The sequence below is a fragment of the Sinocyclocheilus anshuiensis genome, unplaced genomic scaffold (genome assembly GCF_001515605.1).
Source record: "Sinocyclocheilus anshuiensis isolate Anshui unplaced genomic scaffold, SAMN03320099.WGS_v1.1 scaffold144, whole genome shotgun sequence".
Lineage (NCBI taxonomy): Eukaryota > Metazoa > Chordata > Actinopteri > Cypriniformes > Cyprinidae > Sinocyclocheilus > Sinocyclocheilus anshuiensis.
Genome location: NW_015555720.1, coordinates 15,195 through 23,365, shown reverse-complemented (window position 1 = coordinate 23,365; position 8,171 = coordinate 15,195). Strand labels below are relative to the sequence as shown.

Genomic DNA, 8,171 nt, shown 5'->3' with positions numbered 1-8,171 from the left:
GCGGGGAGCCATGGCGGAGCAGGCAGATCGGGCAGCCATGGCGGAGCAGGGAGCCATGGCGGTGCAGGCAGATCAGAGAGCCATGGCGATGCAGGCAGATCAGAGAGCCATGGCGGTGCAGGCAGATCAGGGAGCCATGGCGGAGCAGAGACATGGACAGACCACTTGACTGTGACAGAACAAGCAGAGAGTTCTTGAATGGCCTCCTTGGCCGTGAAAGGGCAGACAGTGAGTTCATGAACGGCCTCCATGGCCGTGACAGCACAGACAGTGAGTTCGTGAACGGCCTCCATGGCCATGACAGGGCAGACAGTGAGTTTGTGAATAGGGAATAGAGTGAGTTTGATAAGTGTATCAGAATCATTTCAATTTTCCAAAATGTGTACACATAATGGGCCTCATTCATGAAACATTCGTAAATATAGGAGTAAATTCTGAGTAGGCCTAATTTGCGCCTAAAACGGACCTTCCCAAAAACTCTCCTCCAAATTCACAAACACTTCGTACACATCAGCTTTGATAGTTAAACATGTGTATGTTAATGAGTTCCAATCATTCTTAAATAGGGCGCTCGTGCACGCTCATTCACAATTAGCATAACCCCCGCTATGAATTACAGCTACATAAATTGCGTGTCCAGGAAAGAAGTGGAATATTCTGGTCTACTTTCTCAGGTTTGGCTCCAGTATATTGCAAAAAAGACTAATAGGCCATATGCCTAACAATAAATATTTAATAACGTGTGTCCACCAAAGCGTTTTTAGCCAGCTGAAAAACTGTCAGGCGCTCTTCTTAAAATGGCCAGCTGGTGGTGCTGGAGAACGCTTTGGTGGCACAGCGTTTTTTTAGCTGAGAGACGCTTTGGTTGCTATGAGGTGGAATATCCACGGCAGTAACGTATTACTAGTATCTCATTTTGAAGAATATTACTGAATATAAAAATGCAGTAACCAGCAATATTAACTTCTCTATTGTTGTTCAGTTGTTGTACAAGTAGGATGATTGGTCGGTGTAGTATTTGTTCCGCCCCTCCTTCATTGATTGGACGGCTGGGTAAAAAGTGACAGTGACAAGTGCTGTGTTTTACCCAAAGCTAAACAGTTTATCAACTCTCAGCTACAAGAAAGAAAAAAAAAATGGAGCAAGCAAACTTGTAAAATATTATAATGGCAGTGCATCAAATTCAGTGTCATCAGTTTGCCAAAATAAACACAGAAGAACGTTTTACGCACCATTTACACGTGATAGGAAGCAGGTGTAAATTTCTTTCCTACCAACTAACATGTTGAAAATACGAACATTTTCATGAATTCGAAAGTGTACGTCAGAACCTTTACGAACAATTTACACAAAAATTCGTTCTGCTCGTGTTTCATGAATGAGGCCCAATCAGTGTGATCTACCACAACAACCACTGACGTTTTGTACGTGGTTCCTTTGTATGTAGCAGTTTATGTTACAAGTGTGGAGTCAAGAATGCCTTACATCCTTACAGCTGCTTGAATGCAATGTGAAACTCATCTGAAACTCACCTCGAATGCATCTTGGTATAAAATCAAAGAGACAACAGATGAATACTCGTTAAAAAGAGTATTTTCTTAAAATTTTCTCCCATTCCTTATATCCTGAAGTACATGAGGATTTTGTGGTGTCTGCCCCTTGGCCTTATCATACTGTTCTTTAACAGATCCATTGTTCAGAAATGCCTTCAGAGTTTCATTTACTGGTATGTACTGAAAATAGCGCTCTTTCCCAGATGCATCACAGCCTAGGTACACTTGCATGGGCTCCACATAATTGAAATGTTTTTTTGAAAAAGGACTTCCGAGTCTGATCTGACTTAAAATATCCCTCATTATACATCTTAAGTAAATTTTCTTTAGATAACCCACTCATTATTTCATTTATTTGAGAGTCTGGAATTGTTAGCTTTGTCAATTCTTCATGAACTTTGGACAAGATGTGTGTCATGCTGTATGTATACACCTCCATGAACTCATCAATTAAATTCTGAATTGTTGTAGCTGGCAGAATAATTTTTTATTGCATCCTCAAATAAAATAATGCCAAATTTGTCAGAAATGTGTCTTTGTCAAGCTGAATGGCTGGACCATCTTGAAATTCCACATCATCAAAGCCTTCAGTAACGTTATTCACATTTGGCACAGCAACAGAAATCTCAGTAATATCTGCACAGACAGATTTTTGAAAATCACATTTATGCTTTCTACTGAGGTGTGCTGAAAATGATGACTTCACTTTAAAATACTTTTTTACAGCCAGTCATCGGACATTCCATTTTTTACCATCTCGAATGTGCCACTTTAGTTGTTCACAAAGGCTGGCGAATTTAGTCGACACAAATGTACAGCCTTCAATGCTGCATCGAGAATTCAAATCATGTTGTTTTCTGTCATAGCGAGTTCAGTAACTTACAAATGCGTGGATATGGGCTAATAATCTGTGTATCAGCTGAAGGTTTTAGATTCAGTCACTGTGATCCATCAGAGGTGCTGCTTCAACATCTCAGTTTTAATTTCAGGAGGTTTTAAAGTATCATGAAACCCCCTGTTTCAGCACTGGTCTTTCACACCTTAAACCCAAGACACACTACGATTTTAGCAATCCTATAAGATCAATGCATGTCACACTGTGCGACATGGATCTAATAAACTTGGCTACGACGTGTGTAGACTGTACGATGATGACACCTATTGACTCGTAGGCTACAACGCACATTTCTATAGAAGAATAAAACGTCATCAGCATGCGCTAGTGGTAAACAAAAGGAGCATGATAAATCCTACTTTAACAGTTGTAGTTTTTATGTGTGCTGAAAAAAGTGGAAGCGGCGAAAGAGGAAGGGATAAGAGCTTGAGGTAAGCAGTTTTATGTTTTAGCACCATGTCACGTTGATTTCATGATGCAGTTTTATTGGTTGGTCAGTAAACGTGGATCGTAACAGCAAACACACTGTGTGATGCTCATCGTAGGCTATCTTTGGTCGCAAGACCGTGGCAATGGCCGTCTTTGAACCTCTCTCACTGTACAACACAGAACCACCGATTAGGAGCCATGATCACAGAAATCACCGTGATTGTTTCACGATGCCAATCTTTCATCTGGGACAGCCGAAAATTGTGCAGTGTGTCTCGGGCTTTAGATCTGAAAAAGACTCCAGAAATGGGCAGAAAAGTGGGAGTGTAGAGGGTGGGAAGAGAGGAGAAAACAACCAACACAGACAGACCTACAACACACTCATTATACAGACAAATAAATATTAAAATATTTTTAAAACAGAAAGAATAAAGGCATAGTTACTTTTTGTTTTACAGTCATGTTTACAGAGATGAACTGACAGTGCGGAAGCTCTTTCATGAGATTGGAATTCTCCGCTGTAATACGACCTCATGCATAACACATTGGATCATAAGAGTTCATTATAATGAGTAATACTGAGAAATACTCAGAAAACTGATGACGTAGATGCGTACTCTCCACCCACGGCAGCCAATAACCACTACAAATTAACGCATATACCTCATTTTTCGTGACGTAGGTTCAATTTAGCTTTCTGAACCAGAAGAACGAAATTGCTCCAAAAAATGAAAAAATAACCACTTTCCCCTTAATAATAGACATAATGAGTGCTATTGTTGTTTTCACAGATGTGCAACCTGTTCATATATGTTAGCATCTCAAAAGAAATGTGTTTTAGGGTTTCATGACACTTCAAATCCAGGGACGGAAAATAGGAATGGTATTATTGCTTAAATCTGGAATACTCGCAGTCAGATAAGCAAATTATTATGCTTTGACGTCACTACAGGGAAATAACCTGATTTATTAATAAAGTCATGTAAGCGCAGTTTACTTGCGTTGTCAGGTTACTGATGTGGATGTAAATGGGGAAAACTGGTTATTTTAATAAGCTGACATTTGTGAGTTATCAGCTTGCTGGTGTGCATGCAAACGTGCTGAACTAGAGCACTGGCGGGGCACTGGTCCCAGTTTAAATCTTATTGGCCCCTAAAGTGCCCCTGTCCTGTCACTTGCTGATTTAGTCGTTTAAAATTCAACCCATAAACGTTTCTTTTCTTAATTTTGGGCACCTCTGAAATGTAGAGATGCACCGATCGACCGGCCAGGGACCAGAATTAGCCGATTTTCAGCTTAATCGCTCCGAACCGGAGACCAATCTGCCGAGTCTGCACAGTTCTTCACTGTGAGTGAAGAAGACACGTAATGTTCGCAATTTGTAATACGTGTAAGGCCAAAGTGAACCGTGTGGAAACCAGGCCTCGACACTTGTCTTAAAGGTGCAGTAGGTGATTGTCTTCAGAAACATTTTTTGTTATGTTGGTTGAAAGTCTCTTCACATCCCGATAGCAATCATTAAGTTAAGTGGTCTAAATGTATTTATCTGTATTCATATATTCTGTGGAAGGCGTAGGACCAAGAAATGTTCGTCCAATCAAAACACTCAGTCCGAGTGTTTTAATTGGCTTTACTACCTGCCTGTCAACGTATGTATCTGCATACCTCTACGCACCCGGTTCGCGCAGACAGGATACGTCATCAGCGCATTCACGCACGCTGTGCAGACAGAGCGAGAATGTCAGAGAAACATCAACAACCCGATCTTCCTTCCTGGTATTGTAGTACATTTAAAGTTTTCTCACCGGTGAATGACACATGTAGCCCAGCGGTTCCCAATTTCAGCGATTCAGATAACCAGCTCGATAGAAGTGAGCTACGTGCATGAACTGTGTGCCGATCCATATGATCCCTACACAGTGTTCATTGCTCTCTCCTCCCTGAGCCGGGGAAATCCATTGAAGTTTACTACACTTTGGAACATGGGCTGAAATTGGGTACCGCTGATGTAGCCTATTGTAGTAATGTTGTCTCTGGTATTCTGGTCTGTGAGCGTAAATGCGTTCGGGGGCGTGGCTTTGGACGGCGATTGCAGGGAGGGTGGGACGTTCGCTTTCAGTGCTATCAGGCTGAAGTTAGCATTTTCTCTGCTGAGTTTTAGCAACTCTTTTGATTCAGATTTTATTGCATTCAGTGTAAACGGCAACTGATAATGTATTGATCTCGTGCCAGATGAGGCTTGTGCAGCCTGTCTGAGTGAGAGAGAAAGAGACCCGTGGAGAAATCAAAACAAATGAGCGCAACAGCACACACAAAGTAACTCACAGAAAGTTAAAGAAATACAAAATATGTTTATAATAAATTATATAAGTGCAACATTACACGACCAAGGTGTTTCCCCAAATATTAACACAATTGCAATGTGACACTGATTTTATACAATAGTAGTTCAATAAACAAGAAGTTAAAAGTAAGTGACATACATTTTAGGCACAACATTGACTGTTTTTTGCTCAGTTTCGCTGACAAAAATTGTTCAAATTAAAGTCACAGCAAAATTGTGTCTCCCAGCGTTGTTTCATTACTGAATGAATCATAGTTTCGGTTGAATGAATGACTAAATGACTCATTAAAATAGTCATTTGCTGCCACCTACTGGTGGTTTGGTTTCATATTTAAAAGTATTGTCGCATTTTCGCCAACATTTCTTATTTGTATGTTAAAAAAATATTTAAACCATTAAACTTTTTTAATTATTTGTCTATTTGAAAATGCATTTATGGCACCTCAGCTTCATCAAACAGTCTGTGTAAAAACATCGAATGCAACTTCAGATGCAGCTTCTGTGTTTTCTGCAGTGGAAAAAAGGAGTTTGTTGATACTGATTTCATTTGAATGGTAACAACTCTCCTGACATGGCTGCTTCAACACTAACTGCTGTTCCTGAAACCACGCCTTCTTTCTTTGCCTGCACATTTGGGCCGCATTATGCTAATATTTCCACATAGTGAGGTAGATATGTGGGGGCGTGTTAGAACGAGCCGTTTTAGGGGGGCAGGGATCTTATCTATGCACAATCAGCTTGTAACACTCCAAAGAGAAAGGAAAACTTGAAATCGCATCATATGACCCCTTTAAATCTCATTATATAACAATGCTTCTACGACTAACTTTCATTCCAGTACAGTAAAACAAAAAGCAAGTAAGGCATTTTGAGAAAGTATGCACTTTATTTTGTCTGTTTTTTTTTTATATAATCTTGCTGTAAACACATCTACATAAAACAATTTGAAAGGTGACCGTTAAAGAAGAAAACCATTGTTCAAAGAAACACACAACTGCCAAAACACCAATACTTAAAAAGGATAACAAAGTAGAAGTACAACAAAAATCTCAAAACATGAAATCTTGTAATAGTATCTCAAAAGTCAGGGCAAATCAATGAAAATCACTCTGAACACGCATTTTCTTTATATATATATATATATATATATATATATATATATCACGGCTGGCTTGATTTTCAAACTGTTGCTGGCTTGACCGCAATTTCTTACTACAGTGTATTAGGAGTGTTTTGAAAGTGCTGTAAAAAGGAGATATTTCATAATAAAATGGTCATTTACTTATTTGGAAAAAGAAAAGAAAGAAAATGTAACTATGAGAAGATATTACACTAGGTAACATGGTCACAATGTAATGTTATTCAACGACATAATGCATGAGGCAGCAAAGGTTACTGTTTTCTAAATGGAAACTGGTCGTATTCCACCAGGGGTGCTTGAAAGCAGAATCAATCATTGAGGAACAGACAGTTCATGATTTGTTTTGTATTACAGTGGACAATTGTACACCAAACTGAATAATTATGAAACTATATTCAGTCCACAGAATCGTACGTGATAGACAAAAACAGAAATCCTTCTTAATAATCTGTGCAAGATTACACATGCTGCAAAAATATAAAAAAATAAGAAATTCTGTTTGATGGAATTGATTATGTTTTAACGCTGCTGGATGTACATACTTATGTATACACCTTATGTCAAATTAGGCATACAGATTGTTTTGACATTCGTTTGCGATTATTAATGCAATATCACTTTGAGCAGAGCGTTTTCTGCGTTTCACTGCACATATGACTACAGCAACAATAAAACATATGACCATAGTTACCACACACAGAGAAATGACAAGAACTAAGTTAATGTCTGGGTTTGATATTCCTGGAGGTTTTGGAGCAGGGAGGATCTTTGAAGCTTGAGCAATGTTGGAGGTTTCAGATTTTGCTTTTTGTTTGTCCTCCGACTGAACTGCAAAGAAGAGTGTGGTGCCATTTTGGATTGTGATATTGAGATTGAATGAATGCTGTTCAACTGATCCAGCCTTCTGAGGTGAGACCGCAGTTGTGTTGACTGAATGACCATTGCTGAAGTTGAATCGAAGCATTTTAAGGTCAAAGCTCCACCTGATCTTATAGGATTTAGCTTAAAGGAAACCAACAAAAAAATATGCAGTGCAAGACAATTAAAGATACATTATTTCATGATGTAACTTTAAAACAACTTTTATTTTGTCAGCAAAGATGTTAAACAAATGAAAAACCTTTTAAAGACTGGTATAGTAATTGTATGCGTTACCTGTCCCTTGGTCAAGGTCCTCACCAGGAGCTGTCCAGTTGAGAAGCACCGTGTCCTCCTGGATCTCAGCACTCAGATCTGTGATTCTGTTAGGAGGGAAATTTGGTGGAGCTGTGCCTGAAAGAGTCACCTCAAAACTCTCTCCGGTGTCTGTTCTGGTAAAGTTTCCAGCGTCAAGTGGTTCTTCAAAAACGGGAGGCTTTGGAGGCTTCAGCTTCACTACAGTTGAAGTTAGAGGAACCACCTGAATTTATTATTATTATGTTTTTCTCCACACAGCTTTATAGGTAATTACAGTATATTGCCATTTAAACAACAGTTAGTTCCAGTTTGTGCATTAATTCATTGACTTTCTGTGGGTTACACCAATAAAGTGTCTTCATGAGCAGGGCCGCATTAAGACCGCACTGGGCCCCAGAGCTATGACTTACTGCAGGGCCCCCCATCACAATAATGATATATATACAGTATATATATATATATATATATATATATAAGCTTTAAATAGGATTTTTATCCCATATCAAAATTCTTGATGAACTGAAATTTTATAATTTTTGTTACCAATTTCAATATCACAAAAAATAATACTAGCCTAAGTAAAAATAAGCTTACTGAAGACAAGTAAACAGTCACAAATTAGGCTACAACTGA

At 39.0% G+C, this 8,171-nt stretch overlaps 1 protein-coding gene across 1 annotated transcript in view; it reads right to left on the bottom strand.

Moving 5' to 3' along the window:
• Positions 1 to 7,726, bottom strand: part of LOC107672380 (calcium-activated chloride channel regulator 1-like) — a 29,479-nt gene extending 21,753 nt beyond the window's left edge. The window contains exon 1 of the mRNA XM_016465539.1: positions 7,518 to 7,726. The gene's annotated coding sequence lies outside the window, so the exon portion shown is untranslated. The remainder of the gene's footprint in view (positions 1 to 7,517) is intronic.
• Between the last annotated feature and the right edge of the window lie 445 nt (positions 7,727 to 8,171).